Below are 25,571 nucleotides of genomic sequence, written 5' to 3'. Positions count from 1 at the left end.
AAGCAGTAGGCTACAATATATTAATTACTGCGGTAGACTACAATCACTACTTGTTTAGCTAGCATAAACTCAACAAAGCTAGCGTTAGCTGGCTAACTGACGTTATTTTGCCGCTAAACTGCACGATATAAAACGGTGTTCTTCAAAGCGGATTTAATCCTCAATCACAATAATAATATTTAACGTAATACTGGGCAAGTAATGGGCAAAACTTACCGTTGATTGACGCGCCATGTCAGCGGACTGGTCGCGACACAACCGTTAGCCCCGCAGTCAAGCCTCGTCGTTCCGATAGCTCCGCCCCTTCGCTCCAACCCCCCTCCCTCCCCCTACATCTACAGCTGATCTACAGGTGAAAATTACTTTTGCGACACATTTATCGCAAGAAGTGTACCAAAAGTCAAGACCGCAGATTCGTTGATTTATACTGCCACAGAGCAGATTCGTCAAGTTGTAATGGCTGATTTGAGAGGTTGTAATAACCAAGTTGCAGTTGTAATAGAAAATATATTTAAAAAATATGTATTTTTCTGCAAGTCAACATTTCATCACTAAGTTAATTTTTTTTCTACAAGCTACATATCTTTTTTTTTTCTTCTGTGACTTCAAATTTGGTTCACAGTTACGTGGATATTTTCTACAAGTGTAAATGTATGCACACAGGGCTCCGATTTCTTTTTTCTGCAAGTGCTCACATCAGGCTCTACACGCTCTCGCATTTTGCACCATATCTACCTTCATAGGTCGCCAAGTCTTTAGTTTAACCTGTTAAGCACTGGGCCTATTTTTCAAGCCTCAGGCTCGAAAATGACATGCCCAGAATGAATATCGAATGAATATCTTCACAACTAAAAGGGGTATATGAATAATATTATTTATCAAAGCAATTATACACCTGTGGCTGTAGAAGTGTCAGAATCAATTTAGATGTTGCTGTGTCAGAGTAAATACAGATTGAACATAGTCAAAACATTTAAATTCTAATCTCCACCTAAAGAAAACACATTATTTATAGTGAAAACCACCCTTGAATGATGGAATAGTAGCCCAGAACCGTTAGGGATCCAAACCACCTATGTCAGGATAGATGCTAATTTAGTGAAACTTGACATTTTTTAGAGAGCTTTAGCACAGGCAGGTCGAGGCCGACTCATCTTTGGGTACATTTGGTTACCATCAGTGCCATTTGACCTCTCTCAGGTACCACAATGATGGATTATCAGCATTGGCAGCGCCAGAGTATTTTTGTTGGGTAATCTATGGTAGGGCTAACCCATACAGTGGTGGGGCTCAAATCAGTATTTGTAATGTAGTTACATACACACTATATCGCACCCCTTGACAGTGAAACGCCACGCGTGAGGCTTTTATTAGCTTTTATTAGTCTCCTTTTTATCAGCTAAATTACATCAACGGGTGTGAGTTAACAATACAATAGCGAATAGCCTATTCTGCTAATTCCACGTCGTTACAACATGCTACGCAGCGGCAGAAACGAGAAAAGTTGGCATATAGAATTGGCACGGCGAGGGAGAGAGAGAGAGAGAGAGAGAGTGACAGAGAGAGAGACAGAGAGAGAGACACAGACACAGATAAACAGAGAGAGACAGACACAGCACACAACAGGTGGCCTTTGTCTCTATTGTCATACAAACACTTTTTCAAATGACCCATTATTACAAAATATATTCAAAACTCACTATTCACTCTTCAGGTGGGTCGTGTGACTCTGGCACCTGTTCGACTTGTACCTCAATGCGAGGGCGTTTAAGAACAAATCTATCCATCCGAAATATACAATTAATCCTAGAAGTTCTGCGGCCTGTCTGCAATTTACTCGGCGCGAGTTTGGGGACTTTTCACTGTGAACGTGACGTATCAGTAATGCATGACGCAGCGTTAGCATGTTTTCGTTAAGTGCTGATTCAGATGCTTGGTGTTGGAAGAGTGTTTTGTTTAGGTAAAAATTGTTGATATCGTCTGTTAGCTGAGTTTCTTCCCGTTAAGTGAGTATGCCACATTAAAAGGTTGTTAAATGTTAACAAGCCCTGGGATGGTGTTTCTTACACGTCTGCCCCTGGTACCGGGGGCAATCAGGCTTAAAGAGCAACTTGCAGGTTAGAGACACCAGTGAATAAATGTGTAGGAAAATGATTAATACACTAGATTTTCAAAAAGATATACAGAAATATACACTACAATGACATCTGGCGTCGTTTTAGTAAGACATTTTCACTTCTGCATAAAAAAGCCTCCCGCGTGTGACGTAACATGGGGGAGAGCGGCCGGTCTAACGTATGAATAAACATGGATCACAATGCTAGTTTTCACACAGAATAGGTTGAAAATATATATTCGAATGCATATTATTATAATTATGAGACTGCTAGGCGTCCAAGAGACCAGGGGCCTGTACTACCAAGCTGGTTCAACCTAACCTGGATATGTTTGAGTTAGCCGGTTGGCCTAATCCAAAATATATGCGCTCTCGCTAAACGGTACTACGACGCGGGTTATCAAGTGGATCGCTCAAGCCAGCCGTGCCCTATCTAGTTAGGTGCGCGTTCACATGAAAGGGGTGATATTTGGAGCATTCGACCAATCACAAACATGGACAAGCGTACTGACAGCGCAGCGTCATACTTCCTGAATGAAAAGTCAACTATATAATTAGACAAATACTTGCACCTGCAAGGTGAATACAGCTGGTAACAGAACAAGTGTTTGAATGCGTACATTAACAGGTTTATGATATCACTGTCCCGTCCAAGACACGAGTGGATCTGACTTTAATTACATTTGACTCAAGTGTTTCGTCAACTTAATGTGTTGCTTAAAATAATACTTCTGCATACAGTATGTGACACTGTGAGTGTTGCGCGGCCAGATACGGCTCAGCTGACTCAGATAAGGAAATATATGATACATTATGATGTGATATGCCGCGGACTGTAGCCTACTTTGATCCGGTTACTTATGTTGTGGCAGATATTTAAGTAAGCTTTCTTAACGCTAATGTTATAATAGTCAGATTGCTCTGAAGATGGGAGGTGTTATTCTATTAATGTTCACGTTCACACAGTCAGTGATTTTTGCCGACCGTCTTTCCTGCAACTGCAGTTTTTCTGTATTTCCTTTCTCCTGTAATGTGACTTGATCGCTTTAAACTCCGCACACGGAGCTCTGATTGGTCAGCAGGCAGTGCTTTCACTGAGTTGATCTCTTAGCCTGCAACCTAACCTGCTCTGGGGCAGGTTAGCCGCTCAGCATAAGTTACCATGGAGATCTAGCCTGCTAAAAAGAGAACCAGCTTCGTAAGACCGGAAAGCCGGAGTTTTCCCTGAAGTTAGCAAGCTAAGTGAAAATCCTGCTTCGTAGTATACCCCCTAGGAGCAGCCAAGGATTAGAAAAAATAACGGCCATCGGAGAGAAATGGAGCTGTGGTGTGTGGAGAACCAGTGGAGAAGCTGCAGCTGTCTTGGTGAGTGACCGGCGTTAGCTACAGTTAATGTTAGCTAACGTCAGTCACATCACAACATTGTAAAGTTAGCAATCATATATCAGGCTATAACTAAAGTAGTATTGATAATATAGTAACGTTACTGGCAGGACAGTTGATACTGATCCATAAAAGAAACTAATGCGCAAGTATCAGCCGTATCTCGCGTTACCTAATGCAGCTCCACACTACGGTGCTGTGTACCGGAGGGGAGACGCGAGATACGGCTGATACTTGACGATCTGGCGGAGACAGGTTGTGGAGCCTCCGTTGATATGCCGTTGTAAATGGCTTGATGGAAAGCAGGTGTGTAGTTGGGAAGGGTGCACAGCTGATTGCAGCAGGTGAGTGGAGGTTGAGCCGGGAGCCAGGAGTGACAGCCACCACGCCCACACAAACAACACAGACAGGGGGAAACAAACAAACACAAAGGAGACGGCTGGAGCAGTACAGCCCCCACAGCGTTACCTAATGCATCTCCACACTACGTCTTACGGTGCCGTGTACCGGAGGGGAGAGACAGAGAGAGAGCAGCGAAGGGGGGAGGAGAGAGAAGTAATACGGTTTCCTGATAAAGCTGTCGAGAGTATGAGCTGCAGGGAGGTGTGAGATGTCTTTTTTAGCTGTTCTGTCGTTTTTTCCTGCTATCTTCTTCATAAATTCAGTCAAAATGAATGAATGAATGGGCGTTTCTTTGACTATTTATAGGCAAATATGGGCGTTACGTGAAGCCCGCAAAAGCTGAACCGCATTTCGAGTCGATTGTGATTTATAAAGGGAAACCGGCGTAGGAAGTGCTGTACGCACTTTCCTCACCGGTACGCAATGTTTGGTGAATCGGAAAATGTCGGAACATTTCTGTACCTATTTTTTGGATTTCTACTACGTAAGCAACCTTCCCAAGTGAATCCTACGCACGGCGTTATAAATGAGGCCCCTGAAAGGATCAACCTTTGCTGGCTCTGAGGTACTGCAGTATCTCTCTCTCACTCCACTGCAAGATAAATGTATCTTGCAGTGGAGTGAGAGTGCAATAACATATGGCCAGGGGCCTCATTTATAAACGGTGCGCATGCTCAAAAGATGGCGTACGCCAGTTTCTACGCAATGTTTGCGATTTATAAAAACAAACTTGACGGGAAAATGTGCGGTCCTCCACTCCACTCCAACTCTGACCCATACGTACGCACCACTAAGCACAAAAACACGAGAGACGAGAAACTGCGACACCGAGAAATATGTGGAAATAATATAATAAATATAATGTTACCTCTCATTCATCATATATGAAGAATTAATTCGCAAAAATTGATTAAAGCCAATCTTAAAATGATTAAACAAACGCCTAACGCCTGACGTTTGAGACTCCTCAGTGCACACAAAAACATAACTGGGAGAAATAAATATATACGGATATGTTATAGAAAACCACCTTGAATATGTTGTGTTAATGTTATGACATGTATTCTCATAAATGATGCAGAAGGACAGAATTAGAATAGAGGCCGTTTTGTATTTCTATAGGTTGCACAGATACGACCATGGTTTTATATACTATTGTAGTGCCGGTAAGAAGGAGTCGGAGGCGGAGTATTTAAAAGGGATTTCCACTCTTTATTTTCCATCAAGCAATAGTGATATCAGACATGTACTTAGTGAGGAGAGTCAAGTTAGAGTGCGTTGCTAGCTTTAGCTTGGCAACCTATATCTCCGGTGTTACGCTAAACCAGCTGGACGGCTCCGATGACGACCCTGGAGAGGCAATCGGCAACCAAGTTCGACTTGCCAGCCACGTGTTTAATGTCTGTGGTAAACTCTGAAATGTTGGGGAGCTGCGGCTGCTGACGTGCCGACCAAGGCTCCGTCACCTTTGACATGGCGAAGGTGAGCGGTTTGTGGTCTACAAACGCTGTGAACTCACGGCCTTCCAACAGAAAACGGAAGTGCCGCACAGCCAAATAAAGACCCAGGAGCTCCCGGTCAAAAGCGCTGTACTTGCGTTCCCTCGGCGTCAGCAGTCTGCTGAAAAAGGCGAGCGGTTGCCAAGCTCCGTCCAGCCACTGTTCGTGCACCGCGCCGGCTGCGTAGTCCGAAGCATCCGTAGTGATGGAGATGGGAGCTGTGGATGAAGGGTGTGTCAGCAAAGCCGCTTGAGCCAGCGCGGTCTTAAAGTCCTTATCTTGCGTAATTTACTGTAGCTGAAAGATCATAGAACTGTTTCAAAATGCATTAACTTGTTGGGTCTTATTCCAGTAACACGTGATATAGATCGAATATCGTTTCCTATTTGCTGTAAATCACTTGTTAATATCGGGAAAATGGGTCAAATTCAGAGGTATCCAGAAAAGTCTGGATTCAAACTTGCCGCTGCTTGGTGCTGTGTCGTGACGTCACGTGTGGTTCCGCGAATCCTGGTGAGTTCAGCCCGTCCCAGCATCACACAGTGTAGCATTGCTGGTATAGCCGCATGTCAACTTTGTGTATCAGTGTTTATCTCCGAGTTTGTCTTGTTTTTTCCGGATCATGGTGAAGAGGTGTGTCGTTGGCGGGTGTAGCAACACCAATCGGGATGGTTTTACCGTTCATTTGTTCCCGAAAGAGAAGGTTTTACGGGAGAAATGGGAGCGATTTGTGCGATCCGGACGGCAGCAGGGAGCCAGACAGCGGCAGCCGGGAACCACACGTGACGTCACGAAATGGCCTGCTTCCAGAAGCAAAGTTTTTTTATTGGACCTAATATTTTTCCTTTTTTTACATATTATTCAGTATGAAATAAAGAAACATACATTGACTATCTGTTGCATACACCCCCCAGAAATCAACTGCCAAAAAAAGTTTTTAATGTAAGATAAGGACTTTAACTTCAGTGAAAGCGACTTCCGCCTCTGATGTCCAGTCGATCGCCTGAACGGGGGTCTTGCCTTTCAGAGCCTCATACAATGGCCGCATGATGTGGGCGGCCCGGGGGATGAAACGGTGGTAGAAAGTCACCATCCCCAGGAACTCACGCAGCGACCGGGCTGTAAGCGGGCGAGGAAAAGCCGCAACAGCCTCCACCTTCGCCGGCAGGGGTGTTGCACCGTCCTTGGTGACGCGGTGCCCCAGGAAGTTAATGTCCGACACCCCGAACTGGCACTTTGCAGGGTTGATGATCAATCTATGTTCGCCGAGCCGCGTGAACAGGGCCCGGAGGTGAGACAGGTGCTCCTCCACTGAAACGCTGGCGACGAGGATGTCTTCCAGGTACACGAACACGAACGGCAGGTCCCGCAGCACCGAATCCATAAGGCGCTGGAACGTCTGGGCGGCATTCTTGAGCCCAAAAGGCATCCGCAGGAACTCAAAGAGTCCAAAAGGCGTTATTACTGCCGTTTTGGAAATGTCCAGGGGGTGCATGGGCACCTGGTGGTATCCACGCACCAGGTTCACCTTGGAGAAAACCTTTGTGCCGGCCAGATGCGCTGAAAAGTCCTGTATGTGCGGCACCGGGTAGCGGTCAGGTGTAGTGGCATCGTTGAGTCGGCGGTAATCCCCGCACGGGTGGAAACCGCCGTTCGGCTTGGGCACGACGTGTAGAGGAGAGGCCCAAGGGCTGTTGGAGCGGCGGACGATGCCCAGGCGTTCCATGGTTGCGAATTCCGCCCTCGCTACGGTTAGCTTAGAAGGGTTCAACCGTCGGGCCCTGGCGTAGACTGGAGGCCCCTCGGTGGTGACGTGGTGCTCCACACCATGTTTGGTGGTGAGCGCAGAGAAAGTGGGCAGCGACAGATCAGGAAACTCGGCCAAAAGTCTGAGAAAAATGTCCTCCCCCGACAGCGAGCCCGACAGCCCGTCGTACGCTGCACTGCCGAGTGTGCACACGAGAGAAGAAAACGTTAAGGCATCCACTAAACATTTATTTTTAATGTCCACCAACAGCCCATGAGCACACAAAAAGTCCGCCCCAAGAAGAGGAAAAGAAATGTCCGCTGTTACAAAATCCCAGCTGAAACGCTGTCCACCGATGCAAACACATAAGCCGTAATCAGTACGTGCGAATGGGCCCGCCGTTAGCCGTTGTTAGCTGTGGGCCTTGCCCGCCTCGAGTGATGTCTACTCTCAACGTGGGAAACACACTCCGCTGCGCGCCCGTGTCGCACAGAAACAGGCTCCCTGAAACACTGTCTTTGACGAAAAGGAGCCTGCCCATGCCGCCGACGCTCAGAGCCACTACTGAGCGTCGGCACCTCCGTTTCCCGGAGGCTTGTAGCTGCATGGAGCGATGCACCTCTTTGCCATCGTCCCGAAAAGTGCATGGTGGAAGCACTCACCGGTATCCCCTCGCCGTGTCCGGCCTCCGCCATGCTTTCTTGCCCACAGAAGGGCCGCTGTGCTCCACAGCCAACGCCTCTGCACCAGACTGTCGTGTAGCCAGAAAGAAACGGTCCGCTTCTCCGGCCAGCGCGCGGGGCTCCTTGATGGATGTGTTGGCCAACGCTTTCTGGACCCGGGGAGGTAAGTGTTGAAGAAACATCTCCATTAACAAAATCTGGGTATCTTCCCCTCCTAGCAGGCTTAGCATCTTCTCCATTAACTGAGATGGCTTGCCATCCCCGAGGCCCTGAATGTCCATAATTTGGCGGGCTCTTTCTCTCGTCGATAAACCAACTGTCTTCAGGAGAAGAGCCTTGATAGCCTCGTATTTGCCGAGGCGTGGGGGTGCTGCAATGAAACCCACTAAGCTGGCTGAAGTAGAAACCCCCAGCGAAGCCACCACGTGGTAATATCTCAGATCTTCATCGTGGAGATGCTTGCAAGCGAAGTGAGCCTCCACGTGTGCAAACCATGCCTCCGCGGCATGCTCCCAAAACTCCGGCAGCTTAACGAAAACATCTCGTTCAGCCATGTTCAAAAATGTTTCGGAAACTATCTCGAAAAACTCAGGGTCACCAGTGTACTGCCGGTAAGAAGGAGTCGGAGGCGGAGTATTTAAAAGGGATTTCCACTCTTTATTTTCCATCAAGCAATAGTAGTATCAGACATGTACTCAGTGAGGAGAGTCAAGTTAGAGTGCGTTGCTAGCTCTAGCTTGGCAACCTATATCTCCGGTGTTACGCTAAACCAGGTCCGTGTAGGAACTGTGACCCAAAAGTGAATTATACTAGAGTCACCACAGAATCATGTTTAATCATGTTTTGTGCCGTTTGCTAAGACTTGATAAGTTGCTCATAAAACACAGGAGGTATGGAAACTAAGAACACCATATATTTGGTAGATTTGGCAGCTGATATATAACACAACACATTTGTTTTATTTCATTTAAATGGTGGATAGAGTTACTGCGGGGGGGGTTGAGATGAACAGGCTGCAGTGGAGACAGCTGGAATACAAACCACCAAACTCAAAAAATGAACATGAATTGACTCCACTCCGCAGGCATCCCCCGACTTTCTTACAGTTTCTCATCATGGGGGGGGGGGGCACCATTGGTGTAGTGGGCGTTGGAAGCGGGGGTATGCCGTATCCCCACTGATTTGGAGCATGATCTGTTGCCAGTGTGTCCATGGTTTTGAGTCTGTGTGTGTGTTGAGCGCAGCACCGTCTGCTTTTTGCAGTACAGTAACTATAGGACTAAGCATACCGGTAGTTTCTGTGGACCTGTCTGCCCGTTTTGTGAGTGCACTGCGCGCGTGCGCACTTGTGTGGCATTGTTTGGGATGAAAAATCCCCAATACACCACTGCCTGGCACAAACACACTGACACACTGCCTGAGGAAGGCTATGTGTATTTTGTCATTAACTTTTTTCGGACCACTTATTTATTTATTTTGGTGATGATCCGACCTCCATGCTGCTATGGTTCAAACTGCATCCACCAAACAATTTGATTTGTCTCCACCTTCCCAAAAGAACCAACATCTGACACGGTGGGAGATGTATTTTTTGGCTGTTCTGTCGTCATTTCCTGCAATCTTCTTCATAAAGTCAGGCAAAATAAATGAATGAATGCGCGTTTCTTTGACTATTTATAGGCAAATATGGGCGTTACGTGAAGCCCGCAAAAGCTGCACCGCAATTCGAGTTGATTGTGATGTATAAAGGGAAACCGGCGTAGGATGTGCACTTGAAGATGCAAATTCAACATACTTAATTTTTGCAATTGGGAAAAAAACAATCCCTCAATATTTACTTGTCGTGTTCCGTGATTACATAATAATGTGCAGGCAAAAAAAGAACAGGACTTTTAACACATAAATAAATCCCCCTTCTTTACAACTGTAAGTAAGGGATGAACAACCAGCAACGACTGTCTGTCTTTTAAGAACTGCAGCACACTCATGTTATATTGATGAAGGTATCATCTGTTATTAAAACAACTGATACAACAGTGCAGACCTAAAACAAAAAAACACATCTACAAAGCAGCACTCTGCTCATATCTGAAAATATGAAAGAGCCCCTCATGCTCTTATATCACATGCCCCCCCTGCACTATAGATCATGTTGCCACTGAGCACTGACCTTCATGGTCCAGCCTCTCCATGGACAATGGTGAGAGATAACGGGCCCCTATGAAAGGAGGCTCCTTAAATGCCAGGGCAGCTGAGTGAAGGGCACCACACCACGAGCTGCTTCACCTGTCTGGTTGTGTTCATGGGAGCCGATGTGTGTGGGAATTTGTGTAAACTAAGATCTCTTTGAGACGCAACAAGTATGATTTGTTATAAGTTTGGAGAAAGTATTACATTTATATATTATAAGACCTTTAAGGGTTTCTGGGTCAGGACTTTTGGTTGTTCTATTTTTTTTAGAACAACCAAAAGTTTATAATGGCCTATACTGGAATAACTCTCGAATGCGATTGACTTTTAAAGGATTCAAAGGTTTTATTGTCATATGCACGCAAGCTACAGTGTAGAAATGGCAATGAAATTCTTCTGAACCGAGCTCCCCAAACAATGCAAAATATATAATAGAATACAAAAATAAAATAAAAAATAGTGCAAGAAGTCTATACATGTAAACAGTTTATTGCGGTGATAACCAGTAGCGTGGCGTGGGGAAAAAATTAGGGGAAGCCAATAATACGTCCTTTCTTTTGGGGTGGGGGGGGGGGGGGGGGGGTGGTGGTCAATGTAAACGTAACCAGATGAGTGATTACAGCGCCCGGTATCATTTTACACACATTTGTATCATACAGATGCAGGACTTACACACGCTTGTTATCTGACCGACAGGTCCGCATGCACTCTCCAGCCGAAACTCTAATAAGCATTCATTCACAAACTAAATCAGGAGACCTTTAACGTTTTACGTCCCCGGTTCGCTCCTTTGTTCCTCGCTGTACACAGCTCCAGTTTGGGCATTGGCCTGTCATCAGATTGTATTTGTTGTTGCTGCTGCTGCTGCTGCAGCGGAAGTTTAGTACAATTATTTTTGATTAAATACTCCAAATCTCCACCCTCCATAATTGCACTTGCTTCAGTTGCTTGCTACTTTCTAACGGCGGTTAGAGTCGTGCAGTGAGGCTATCTATCTTCTATCGATTAGATTTATGATTCGAAAATTATAAAAGTAGGGTAGACATGTGGATATTATCCGACTGAACAAAACGTGCATTTACCAGGTTCGTTTTCCACTGACCTTTTTTCGAGCTATTTTCCAAAATCCTATGGAGAAATCCCATTGCTATTTTGTCGAGGGAAACCGAGCGCAGCTTACTTCCGCTTTTTGGGACGCGTCACTGCACCACTAAATTGATGCGATTTGATTGGATTGTGAGGCAAGGGAAGCCAGCCGCCTCTGGCTTCCCTTGGCATGGCCCTGACCAATCACAGGTTGGCAGGGGCATGACGTGAGCCTCATCTGATTGGTCAATCCCTCCATTTTTTTTCACCAAGGGAAGCAAATTTCGGCTGGCCTCCTCTCGCAACAGAGAGTGCAATCTACTGTTTCACCATAACATCTAGAGGGGCGCTGTTTCACTCTTTGTAAAATACTCAATGAGAATGGGGGAGAGACGGGCCGGCAGCAACACACAACAAAAAAAATCCGAAACTAAACGAAGTGTTTTTATTTATTTATTAAAATTATAACTACAATCCGAAAAAACAGGGGAAGCCTGGCTTCCCTTGGCCTCCAGGAGAAAACGCCACTGGTGATAACTATTTAGATTAGAGTAGATTTGGAATGTGGAATGTGCTATACTGTAAAGTACAGTACTTAGTTTCTTCCCACATGAGATTAGTACAGTACGTTTTGAAGCCACAATCACACACACACCTGTCTGTACACACACACACACACACACACACACACACACACACACACACACACACACACACACACACACACACACACACACACACACACACACACACACCAGAAACCCAAACTTTAGATCTTACTTTGCTATTTTTCACTCTCACCTGCTTCTGATGAATTATGCTGTATTTCTTATTTTCTCCAGCTTTCTCGAGAGGCCTTGCTTGCTTTTTAAAGAACAAGTGAGTCATAACACATTGAATATTATGCATGCAGCTCAGCTCATACATCTCAACTGGCCGACTCTGAGGCCAATCACACGAGGAGCCAGAGAGCCATTTTTGTGAAATGATCTCACTAACACCAGGCAGCAAGCTACAGTTAACCCTTCTGCCTGCGTGCACACACTCTCAGAAATCTCCTCCACTGTCCACTGAGACCACTGAGAACACACTGCCACAAAATAACTGCTTTTATTCTAAGGGATTCATGGACTGGAATAGAAGTGTCTTTACTTTTTCAAAATATACATTGAGAAACCTCACTATAACAATGTTATGTTAGTTATATTGCTTTCAACTAACTCAAACAGTTCTGTTGAAAATTACATAATACATTTCATTTAAGTAAGTATTTCATTTTTTTCAGTGTTCAGACATAATTTGTCTTCCCTCAGACATCCTCTTAGTGAATAAAACCATATACATCATAATCTTTGCTATTATGTTCCTCCAGGTGCTGACAGTAATTACAAATGTAATTATGTGTGCGTTATTGTAACAAGTCTAAACATGAATTGCTTTAAAAAAAAACTTCATTTTTAAAGAAAGCATCAGCAGAAACATAACTCATATAACTCATCAGGACTGCCTGAGGAATACAAGCAGTGTGTGATGCTGGGTATGATATATTACTTTGCACCTCACTGCATAATATGATGGTATTTGATGAGAAGTTGGAGGTGCCAAATTGCCTAAATTCCTGGGATGCTGTGGGTGAGCGGGTGTGAAATAAATATCCAAACTTAAATGAATGTGATTGATGTGGGCACAACAAACAAGCAAGGCTTTAGAGGTTTTCCAAATGCTGTGTGTAAGATGGACAGACTCTGACAACTGAAGCACATACAGAAGATCTAAAACAATTCCAAACCAACTCTGTGTCACGATTCTCATGTTATGTCACGTTTATAGTTTTTTAGGTTTGGGTGTTTTTGCTGTTTTCCATGTCATGTTTTCCTTTGGGTTATTGTCTGGTCCTTTCCCCTGTGTTTTTCCTCTTGTCATTAGTTTCCCTGGTGTGTCTAATTGTCTGATTATGTTCACCTGGGCCCCTGTGTTTTCTCCTCCCTCCTCACCTGTGTCTTGTTGTGTGATTGAGTCTTGTGTGTATTTAAGTTCTGGGTTGTCTGTCTGTCTTGGTCGGTTCGTCTTGTTCCCTGACTAGTTCTGCGGTGAGTGTTCTGTTTGTCATTGTGTATATAGATCATAGCCTTGAAATAAAGGAAGTTTCAGTTTAAATCTGCATTTGGGTCCTGTTTGTTTCACAAACCGTGACAGTACGAACCGACCTGAAAAATGGGCCCAGCAGATCCGTTCGAGTCGGAATTATTAAATGTTTCCTTTTTTTTGGCTAACTGCTCGGATCGATGGAAGAGAGCACCCGGAGTTCAGCAGCGGGAGGCTGTGTTGTCGGAGGCGCGCCAGATGGCTAGAGAGAAACCAGGTATGGTGAAGTTCTTACCTGGCTGGATTTCAAAGATCCTCCCTGTGTGTGATTCCCGGCCTGCTAGCCCCAGGCATGCTAGCTCCCGGTCTCCCAATTCCCAACCTGGCACCATATGTACCAGGTGCAGTTCCTGCTCCTGTCCAGGAGTCATATTCTGGAACTCGTCTGGCTTATGGAGGTCCACGGAGTATTCAGGCGGCTGCTAAGAGGAGGAGTCGCAAGGCCAAGCTAGCAGCTCAAGCCCCAAGAGCCATGGTTCCGGCCCCAGAACCGTACCTTACAGCCATGTTTCCGGCTCCAGAACCGGACCTTACAGCCATGTTTCCGGCTCCAGAACCGGACCTTACAGCCATGTTTCCGGCTCCAGAACCGGATCTTACAGCCATGTTTCCGGCCCCAGAACCGGACTTTACAGCCATGTTTCCGGCTCTAGAACCGGACCTTACAGCCATGTTTCCAGCTCCAGAACCGGACCTTACAGCCATGGTCCCGGCTTCAGTGCCGGCTCCAGTAACCATGGTCCCGACTCCGGCTCCTCGTCACCTGCTGACTCATCGGCCGACGCCAGCTCCTCGAGTCCTGTCGGCGTATCGGCCGACTCCAGCACCTCGTCTCCGGTTGGCTGTCCGTCCGACGCCAGCTCCCAGAGTCCTGTCGGCGTACCGGCCGACTCCAGCACCTCGTCTCCGGTTGGCTGTCCGTCCGACGCCAGCTCCCCGTGACCTGTTGGCTGTCCGTCCGACGCCAGCTCCCCGTGTTCTGTTGGCGAACCAACCCACTGAAGTGTCGTTTGAGGTCCCGCAGATTGCCTTTCTGCCGGGGGTCCTGCCAACTCCATGTCTTGTCACGTTGGAGGTCCCGCAGACTACTCTTCTGCCGGGGGTCCTGACAACTCCATGTCTTGTCACGTTGGAGGTCCCGCAGACTACTCTTCTGCCGGGGGTCCTGCCAACTCCATGTCTGGTCCCGTTGGAGGTCCCGCAGACTACTCTTCTGCCGGGGGTCCTGCCAACCCCATGTCCTGTGCCGTTGGAGGTCCCGCCGACTGCTCTCCTGCCGGGGGTCCTGCCGGTCCTGTGTCCTCTTCCATGGGGGATCTTGCCGACACCGGCTCCTGACCGGCCTCCGGAGCTGTCTGGTCTTCACCCCTCCTCGGACTCTGCCTTGCCCCCGGGCCGTCTGCCCGAGATTCCCTCCATGGACTCTGCCTTGCCCCCGGGCCGTCCGCCCGAATTCCCCTTTTTGAACTCTGCCTTGCCCGCGGGCCGTGCGCCCGAATTCCCCTTTTTTGAACTCTGCCTTGCCCCCGGGCCGTCCGCCCGAGACCCGTCCTCCAGACCCCACCACCCACCCTGCTGGATTTGTGTTTTTTTGGGACATCTGGAATCCGTCCCTTGAGGGGGGGGTTATGTCACGATTCTCATGTTATGTCACGTTTATAGTTTTGTAGGTTTGGGTGTTTTTGCTGTTTTCCATGTCATGTTTTCCTTTGGGTTATTGTCTGGTCCTTTCCCCTGTGTTTTTCCTCTTGTCATTAGTTTCCCTGGTGTGTCTAATTGTCTGATTATGTTCACCTGGGCCCCTGTGTTTTCTCCTCCCTCCTCACCTGTGTCTTGTTGTGTGATTGAGTCTTGTGTGTATTTAAGTTCTGGGTTTTCTGTCTGTCTTGGTCGGTTCGTCTTGTTCCCTGACTAGTTCTGCGGTGAGTGTTCTGTTTGTCATTGTGTATATAGATCATAGCCTTGAAATAAAGGAAGTTTCAGTTTAAATCTGCATTTGGGTCCTGCTTGTTTCACAAACCGTGACACTCTGTGGTAGTTCCTCCTATAGTATGTATGTCCGGGAAAACGTTTTTCCATAATGACACACAGACTCAGAAGCTTTGACAACACCAGCTTCGTAGGCTCGCTTGGTTTAAATAAAGGGTCTAACAGAGTGCGTCCTGTCCAGACTCTCTCCATTTGATGTCCCAGATTATGCTGCATCAGTGAAAGATGAACAGAGTGGATGGAATATTGAACACAGACACATCAGGGTCCAAACATCCTGCTCAGCAGTGTGAAACAAAGCAAATAGGAGATTACATCTGGAGATGCAAACTGCTGCTGTGAGACGAGAAGATAAAACGACTCCAATGAGAACATAATACCCTGTTTAGATATAAGTCAAAGAGGCCCCATGCTTTTGGGGGTTTTCCCTTTCCTTTAGTGTGTTATATAGAATGTTATGCATGTACATGGTCTGCAAAGGCTCAAATCCCAGAGTTCCTCATGTAATAAACACAAAACTTGTTTTGTTAAAGAACTACAAAATATATATACGCCTCAATGTCATGTAAAAGTTGTGTTTACTTTAAAATAGTCCTTCTGAGCGCCAAGGGACCATTAGTAATTATGAGCGCTGTTGGAACGTACTGTTTGATGTGTAAAAGCTTCTTCTTGTCCATATTTGACATTTAACAAACTGTTAAGCCAGCTACCTAGCACACACTTTAGCCTACAATTTCAGAAAAGGTCCATAGTAATATCATGTCTCATTATAATGATCTCTTACAGTAAGATCCTCACTTCAAAGCTAGAATTCATTTGTTATGAAACATATGAATAGGAACGATTTTCTTTCATGCATTTAAACTAACCTGTTTGTTTTTCCAGATGAATAGGATGCTCTCATTTTAGTGTAGAGTGTCATATTGTCAGATTTTTTTATTAGAGATTTAGAGTAAATGTAATCACAGAAGGGCCTGCAAAAATCCCTTTCATCCGGTCTTTTTTGTCTCCCAGCTTCTTACGTATCACTACTACTACTCCACTCTCACTTGCACTCCACTCTGCCACTGAATATAGAAACTAAACGCCTCAAGTCACGCGTGTATCATCCCACACACTCTTATGTGTTATAGGTCAGCCCATTGTGTCTCATTCACTCACTGAGCTGCTGCTGCTGTCACAGGACATGGAGAGCTTCAGAAATAACTGTCCAGTTGTGTTCTCGCTATCAGAGAGCTTTCTGGATTTCCAACTCCACTCTTATCTGTGAGTGTCAGACATCTCCCACACTAAAGCCTAGTGGGCACACACACGTACAGAGCATTCTCACTTACACTGGAGCACATTTTGAGAGGATCACAGTTTTCTTTTTGAAAATGCAGGATGATGAACACCCCGCGTTCGGCTGCAGACATATGAGCCAAGAAGCAAAATGTGGAGGGAAACATTAGATCTGTTGGCATGCGGATGACTACAATGCCCATATGGAAGCCACTATTGGCGAGTACTCAGACTTTGCAACAACCCGTGTGTGACGACCCCTCCACACTACGAGGGGTGCCGTCGGCTGTGGGTGTGTGGGTGTGTGTGTTTACAGGATCCAGTGCTGCGGGGCCGACGTCTTGCCTGATGAGCTGCACCTGGGTCGGGAAGACTATAGGGAGCCAACCAGATTTGTGCTCTCTCTCATCATTTCTTTGGGCACTCCCTCCGTGCCAGCCTCGGGGGAACCTGCTGCTGGCTTTCGTTCAGTTATTGTTAAACTCAATAAATCATTGTTAAATGGTCACCCGTCGTCTCGACTCGGTTTATGTTATAGCCCCAGCCGTAACATAAATGAGACGTGTCTTCAGCAGTCTTGCCAATGTTTGGCAGAGGTAGGAAATTAAAATGTGTTTACATCTAATAATTATTCATGTTATGGGGGTGTATCCTGGAGGTTCACATGTCAAGAAAACATCATGCCAAGAGTGAACTCACCAGAAAAAGGACAGCATTTATTCCAACATCCAAATGAAAGAATTTGGGAAAATACAACATATCAAGGTCCGGGGCTTCTGTACAAGCTCCAAAAGCTATGTTAGTAGAGGAACTGGCTTAAGGAGTTAAAGATAAAAACATGGTATGGCATCTGAAATAAGTGATAACAGAAAAGCCTAATGTAAAACAACAAGATCAGCCTTCTGGTTGAATGACTCTGCAAACAAGTCAAGCTGTAGTCTAAATCCACGTCTGCCAAAAATGTAATCACTTCTCCACTTCATTAGAGTTTGACAATATCATAATTAGGAATTCATTATTCAGTTATGTCCAGAGATGCGTTTTGGAATGATCAAGTTGAAGTGACAGTTCTCAAATTCAACTGTATTATTGTGTCAAATCTAAAGAAATCCCTTGAAGGCCGTCAAGATAAAGAGTTTCGGAGAATGGGATGGACGTACGTACGGACAGATGGTTATATTGATGGATGGACTGATTGATGGATCCATGTTTCTTGCAGAATTCAAGTATTGTAAACTTTCTACCAAACTTCGCCATTGGCAAAGCACCCTCATACAAAAGCGTTTGTGTCTAATGTCTTCATATTTGCAATGCATGATATGGTAACTTCTGTTAGAGGCCACAGAGGTTTTGCTGCCCTGCGGTCACTTTCTTATCTGAACAATATAGTGATAATTGAGTGAATTAATGGATTCTCACTTCCCTGTACATTTTTCAAGCAAGCCATGTTTCCCACCACAGGGATCCACAGGAGGACCTGCAGGGGAAGTGAAGCAGATCACTGAAAAATATTACAGCGTGGTGTACAGATAGGTATGGAAGTCACGATTGCGATGATGATGATGATGATGATGATGATGATGATGATGATGATAGCCATTCATCCTGTGCGCCTCTCTCCTGCATGCACTATCTTAGAGTCCAGGTAGTAGAAACACTGCAGTATCAGAATATTGCTACAGTTTTTATCCAATGGATTTCCAATCCAATCCAATCCACTTTATTTCTATAGCACATTTAAAAACCACAGAGTTGAACAAAGTGCTGTACATCAACAACTGTATACAAACATAGCATAAATACATAAAAACAGACAGGACATGAAACAAATGTAAAACACGAGACAATGAAACCAGATCAGAAGCCACAGACTGAGAAACTCTCCTACATGACGTAAAAACAGTACAAAACACTAGTAAGATAAAAACCCACATTTAAAAGCACAAGTGTCATACCTGGTCTGTAAATGCCCCGGAAAAGAAGTGAGTTTTTAAACGAGATTTAAAAACAGGCAGAGTTGGAGCAAGTCTAACCTGGAGGGGCAAGTCTAACCTAGAGGGGCAATTTGTTCCATAACTTTGGAGCTGCAACAGCAAAGGCTCTGTCTCCTCGCTGCTTTAGCCTTGATTTAGGGACTACCAGAAGTAATCTGTCAGCCGACCTCAGTGACCATCTGGGTGTGTATGGTTTTAAAAGATCTGCCAGGTACGCTGAGGCTAAACCGTTTAGGAATTTGTATGCGAACAGTAACATTTTAAATCGTATTCTAAAACCGACTGGTAGCCATTTATGGCTTCGAAACGTTGGGCTCCCTTAAACGCCTCCATTTGACTCCTTTTGTGACTTCCGTAACATAGTGACATCACCATCTAACACTAACCAGGGTTCTTACACCTATTCCAAAGCGGAATTCTAGCACTTTTATGGTGCATTTTCAAGCTTTCAAGCAGTTTACATGCTGATACATACTTATACTCAAATTATTATTTCACTACCTCACATTAAATCAGATGTTCTTTATGCTATAAACAACCAAATGTGTTTTTTTAATAGCATTCTACAGAAGGATGATAAATTAAAGAAAAAGAATATGCATCGATTGGCTAGTGCTCCAACACATTGTATGTGATTGGTCAGCAGATTCAAGATTACCCGCCTTCTGGCCTATCACAACAGAGCCGACCAGCTAACAAATCAGAGCAGACTTGGCTCTGGTTTCAGACAGAGGGTGAAAAGAGATGCTGCAGCACAGGCAGTATGAGAAAAATAAATAGCTTTTTGAACATTAAAGCATGGAGACATGTCCCAGTTGAAGACTTATCAGTTCATGAAGTCATTAGTAAAAAAAAAATCATCAGATGAGTAAGTAAATAAACTGGTCCTCACTGTTGTGTGTATGAACCTTTCAACTCGTGAAATAGGGAACATTGTTATTTTTTCGCATTCTAAATAAGGCTTATATAACTTATACAACGCATACATGTTACAGCCTGAACTTAAATTATAGCAGTATGAGCACTCCCCACAGCCCCACATTTGTAGCATTAAAGCACAATGAGACATGGCAGGAACAGTTGTTTACTGGTTTCCTGCAGCTCTCTCGGTGCTGTCACCGAGCTTTTTCTAGATTATACTAAAATGAATGCAATCCTCCATAGGGAGCCTGTCTTTTATGGACCATGAACTGTGCATAGCAGCTGACCCACTTTACGCTGTTTACTGTTTGTTGGCTTTGCCTTTGTTAAGATACCTCTATGGGACGTTCATTGGGAGTATTCACTGCCTGAAATGTGGCTGATAGCTGTTAAAAGACGGATTAAATACCTTATTAAGATGTATCGACAGTACACAGGGTAATCTTGAGGTAATGAGAGCAATTAAGCACAATGAAATATTAATAAGGGGGGATTTTTCTGCCCAAGTTACACAAATTACTCTTCCTCCTGAGGGGGAACTGTAGCCTCTCTGAATGCATCCGTTGCAAAGGCGAAAGAGAGAAATTCAAAGAGGCATAAATTGTCTGGAGCGTACACGTTTCCTCCATAAACACTCATGCAGACAATTTATGAGCAGCTCTCCACTGTCAAATAAGTCATTGGTGTAATGAAAATCTGTGTGTATGTGTGTGTGGCCTAGCATTACTATACTTGTGGGGACCTAAATCTGTTTACACAGTCACGTGTGGGGACTCGCCTCCCTTATGGGGACATAATGGAGGTCCTCATTAATTTTAGGGTGAAGACTTGGTTAGGGTAAGGGTTAGGGTTAGGCATGTGTTGGTTATGGTTAAGGTTAGGATAAGTCTCCAGAAAATGCATGTAAGTCAATGTAATGTCCCCTGAAGTGATGTATACATGGTATGTGTGTGTGTGTGTGTGTGTGTGTGTGTGTGTGTGTGTGTGTGTGACCAGTGTGTGACCAGTGGGTATAGTTAGCCACGGAGGAGTCGGCTGCATGCGGAGTAAATGCTATTATGTTAATTTCAAACCTCCAGTCATAGTGTGTGAAGCAGTAAAGCACACATCGGCAGTGTTAACTGTCACATAACCAACCAGATACCTCATGTTTATTTTCAATCAGCAGTGGAAGAAGAAATTCTTATATCTGTATATTTATAGCAGGATGACTGTTTTATTTCTATAATCAAAGCTTTAGAGTCTCTAAAATAACTGGGGGGGAAGACATTGCTCACCAAGAGAAGAATTGACCATAGTAGCAGATATTTAATTTGATATCTAATCCCACTGTCCTCATATCCATTAATCAGAATTATTGTATATTTTATATAGTTTGCTAAACAGGGACAACATTAAGTGAGGCGAATTTTGTGTTTTACTCCACACAATATATTAAAAAAAAGGTTATATATTCATACTTGAACTCGCTTTTTATTCTACTCAACACATGAAGCCAGTTCAACAGACCCTGGGTATATTTGTGTTATCTGGTTTAACTAACCCTAACAAACTCGACCCCACGAAGCGATCCTATATACGAGACTGGTTATCAAGTCAGTGAATCAAACCAGGGTATGTGAGGGGCGGAGTTAGCAGCACTCAATCACATGGCTATTTTGCCCAGTAAGAAGTGAACCACCATCGTAAGACTAAAGCCGGAGCTAACCATGAAGTTACCTCGCTAAACCAAAATCCTGCTTCGTTGTACAGATCATAGGTATGATTTAAGAATAAACATTTACCCTGTTACACACAAAACAGGGTGACCCAAAAACCTTGGATATAATGTATGATGTGGAAAAACATATCTAGTTGATTTTATAGATGATATTACTGCAGCGGTTGGATTCGTTGACTTCACGTTCAATTTTTAAAACAAACATCTGACAATGGCAAAAGCACAAAAGCAATGTTGGATCATTTAAAAGTGCAGCCAACATTTCCCTCCCATGAAACACGTTAGTTATTTTTAACATCATCTGATTAAGTGTACGCTTGCATGCATGTTAGGGATGTCTCTGCTGTAAAGCTCAATGTAAATATAAATAGAAAACACATTAATTTGTTCTTTCATTCAGAGAAAAATGATTTGTGTAGTGTTTATGGAAACTGCAGCTTACAGTAATGCTAATATTTATAGTGAAATCGTCAAGTTTCTACCACCAAGTTGCTAGTAGCCAGGCTGACTGCATGAGGATGTTCCCTGCCTTTACTCTTAATGTTTTTGTCATCAATTATTTAGCCAACATTTGTCAAATAGGTGACTCTCCGCTCTAGTCATTAAGACACAACCTCTTAGCTGAGGGGACACACACACACACACACACAAAAAAAACACCCTGTCAAATTTAAGGCCAAACGTTCTAGATATAAGCATGCTTGCACTTAAAACAAGCACATTTGGCTGCCAGTGCAGTAAGCAAATTTCACTTGATAAGATGTCTTAAAACAAGTCAGGCTGTCCGACTGTCATTATAGCACATAACATCTTGAAATAAGATTAAAAAGACTAATTTCAAGCAATCTAGTTAAGCCTATTTAATGCAAAAGAAGCCTATTATCACTCAAAACTAGTGTACTTTTTTAGCATCAAATTACTTAAAATGAGATTTATGAATTTAGGGAGGCGTGTGGCGCAGTGGATAGTGCGTTGGTGTTAGGATAAGGGGGTCACAGGTTCAAACCCCACTGCAGTCAGCATGTCGTTGTGTCCCTGAGACACTTCACCCCAAATTGCTCCTTTGGGGATTGCCCACAGTATTGAGTATGTAAGTTGCTTTGGATAAAAGCGATAACATGTAATTTAATTCTTGTTTTTAGGGAGCTAAATTAGAAAACATGCTCTTAAAGTAAGTAAACATGACAATTCTTTCAAAAAACATGTTTTTATTAAGTCAGTCCTGAACCAGCAGTATCATTTTTCAAATGAACAAAGCTCTTCAAAATGTATACATCCTCATAGAACTGACAAAGATTGGACAAAGAATTCAAGTTCTCTACTTTTTTGTGAATTCTCCCCATTCAGCTATTGCTTTTTTGTACGAGTAAGGTCACGCTCGTGAATACTGTCCTTCAGTACCTCAGTCTGGATGACGGATAAGAAAGTAGCAACACATTTGGGGTAGGTGAGGTGGAAGGTGTAAAAACACCCCATCAGGATGAGTGGAGTCTCGTGGATCATTTCCTTAGGTAGGGTCATCAGTGGTATTTTGCCAACAGCCAGGAGGAGGTTAGTAGTCTAGGATGACTGGACTGGTGATGGGCCGTTTCTGAAGAAACGTATTGGGGTCCTCATATTGAAATCATATTGAATGTGCACAGCGAAATGAAAGAGTGAAATAAAAACAATTGCAGTTATTGGATCAGCAAACTGAAAGTTTGGCTGGATAGTGGGGGGGGGCAGCGGTCGGGGTGAATCTATAATATCCCCGACACTTTCGCTGCAGGGGATATAAAAAGCACTTGTCAGTTGCACAAGGGAAAGCAAAACAATAAGGGTCACCTGTATGCATGACAAAAGGTAGTAGTGTTTAAACCCTCTAGTGACCACTACTACCTTATAACTACCATTTTGCCATAATTCAGTCATCAAAAAGGAGATCCTGTCCTATCAAAATAATGAAAATAAGCTAATACAATCACATCCCATGCAGCCATTAAATGCTCACCCCCAACCTATAAAACATCAGTGTTATCTATATTTGCATTATGCTTACATTTATCCAGACCCATTGGTGGCTTCAATGACTTGTTCCACACTCCAAAGAACAATGCATTTTCGCAAAGGCTTTCCCATCTGGCTTTGATCTGGTCTGGTGCAGTGAAGTTCTTGTTGCCTGCCTCTAGAATTTGGCCCATCTCGTCCAAAACCTGAGTGTAAAAATCAATATAACTTGGATACAGAGAAAACAGCAAACAGATGTTAGATGTCTGAATAATTAACAAGAGATTTACCTTTTAAGAGTGACACAGTTGTGTCATCAAATCTATCCATCTCATCATGAAGAAGCAATCTGTAATTTACAGGAACAGACGACCAGTCATTTTAAAAATCAACCCCCAAAAAAAACCACATTAAAAAGGCATCAGACACTAAATTGTAAAATTGCTGTGATTCACTATGAACTAGCTAGGTTGACGTTAGCTAGTCTACAACCACCCTTTGCGTTTTTAACTAACTGCTAGCTTTTAACAGATACAATTACTGAATACCAAAAGAAAACGTATGATATTAACGTCGGCTAATTTTGTGTTCCTTACAGACAGTTTATTTATCTGAGAGTAGTTAACGTTAGCTAGCTTAATTTTGACATACCCCATTAGTGAGGTTAAGGTTAGCTAGCAACACGTGCTTCCTAGTTAGCTAGCTATATTAGCCAATTCAGCTAACAGTTAACCAATCAATGTACTACTACTTAATACATTGAAAGCACTAATATTTTACATACGCCTATGGACTTTTACTCCTACGTTCAGTTATTAACGTTACCTTAACTGCACTTCTTGGTCGCTGTCCTGCCTCTCTGGTGAAGGTGAACTGAACAACGTGTTAAATTCCGCTCGCGCTGCGGAGCTTGGCTTGTGGTGCGTTCAGGTGATCCTCGTGAAATAGGAAATTCCACGTTTGCCATCATACATTTGGACAGGAACAGCCATCCACTTGTAAACACTGAGGACTGAGGAGGATCTCTCGATGTAAATAATATAGTACTGGCATTCGTTGTTTACATCTTTTAGTGGATATTGTCATTGATCCAGCTTCTGACAAACACATGGTAAATAAAGTCACTCGTTTTCCGACTTTATGAGAGATAACAAACACCACATGGATGCACATTCCAGGTTTTTTTTCTTTCAGGGCCAATGAGAACCAGAGTAGGGGCGGGTCTTCGCATAATTAAATAATGCAGCAATCGCCAAATTCGCACACACAGTCACACACCACTGAGAGCAATCATTATAGTTGTCCACATCTGATGAAGTGTGTGAAAATTCAAGTCAAAGATATTGTGATATTTTTTGTTTGTTATCCATATTGCTCAGCCATACTTGGTGTGTTAAGCTGTTCATGTTTAAATGTGTAATGTGGCATGGATTGTTTGAAAAAGTTTGGTGTGATATATGAAAAGCACCACAACCTCAGAAATTAAGATATATTGTTCTTTGTCCAGTATTGTTTATGCCATAAGAGACCAGCTAACAGGGGAAAGAGACGTTTCTTGAAGGAAGAGAGAGGGGGTACTGAGTAGCTGGCAGCCCCTCCCAACAGTGTCCTCACTGCTCAGGGACCCCCACCTTGTTACCAGTTCCAGGGCAGTAACAGAGTAGAGATTGCACACCTACCTCAAGAGTCAATGTCACAACAGTTATTCAGGTCCATATCCTTTAGGAGAGTGTGTTATGATGATTATCAGTTCATTTTGTGATTATTATTAAAACAGAAGTTAAGCCTCACAATTCTTGTTTGAATTGTGTCTTTTACTGTCTTTACCAGCTGGGGAAATAACTTATGTTAACCACAGAGCTGATGCTTGAAATTCAAAAAAGATGTCTTGCCATAGTGCTTAAAATAAGGCTTCTAGCCTTGAAGTGGATGTTTTATAGACAGGTCCCTTGTATCTAGTTAAACATAACTAAAATAAAGACAAAGTTGCTTATCAAGACAAGGCAAGTAACATTTACTTGAATTAAGTCAAAAGATCTTCCATAGAAAGCACTATATAAGCTATTTAAACTCAAATCAAGACAAACTAGATTTAGAATCTAAATATAAGATTATTACACTTGGTTAAATCTGCAGTTTTTGCAGTGACACACACACACACACACACACACACACACACACACACACACACACACACACACACACACACACACACACACACACACACACACACACACACACACACAGACACACACACACACACACACACACACACACACACAGTTGAAATAGGGCATGTTGGGGCTGAACTGTTACAGATACATTTCTTTAAGCTAGACTAGTGGGCCTTAAATGAATATGGATTGCAAATCACAACTTTCCAATCAACTAGAAATCTAATATTTGAAGTTTGCATTTGGTGTTTGTTT

General features: G+C 43.8%; 1 protein-coding gene and 1 long non-coding RNA gene across 12 annotated transcripts in view; both read right to left on the bottom strand.

Annotated features, from left to right (window-relative positions):
* The window catches only part of LOC307016871 (leucine-rich repeat and fibronectin type-III domain-containing protein 2-like), a 321,008-nt gene that overhangs the window by 48,020 nt on the left and 247,417 nt on the right, over nucleotides 1–25,571 (bottom strand). Inside the window, exon 1 of one of the 10 annotated variants that reach the window (XM_079646218.1) lies at nucleotides 11,123–11,661. The exons of the other annotated variants lie outside the window; for them this stretch is intronic. The gene's annotated coding sequence lies outside the window, so the exon portion shown is untranslated. Of the gene's footprint in view, nucleotides 1–11,122; nucleotides 11,662–25,571 lie in introns of those variants that run through there. 10 annotated transcript variants of the gene reach the window in all.
* Nucleotides 22,345–24,126, bottom strand: LOC307016870. 2 transcript variants are annotated; one of them, XR_013801944.1, is made up of 4 exons: nucleotides 23,968–24,126; nucleotides 23,433–23,491; nucleotides 23,195–23,348; nucleotides 22,345–22,768 (listed from the first exon to the last, which is right to left on the bottom strand). It is a non-coding gene; the product is annotated as an uncharacterized lncRNA (long non-coding RNA). The 2 variants fall into 2 exon arrangements; XR_013801945.1 differs by having other exon boundaries at nucleotides 22,345–22,747; nucleotides 23,968–24,103.

This window comes from Notothenia rossii (genome assembly GCF_949606895.1).
Source record: "Notothenia rossii genome assembly, chromosome: 8".
In the NCBI taxonomy this organism is placed as follows: Eukaryota; Metazoa; Chordata; class Actinopteri; order Perciformes; family Nototheniidae; genus Notothenia; species Notothenia rossii.
Note: the sequence above shows the minus strand (reverse complement) of the source record. Positions and strands in the feature narration are given on the sequence as shown.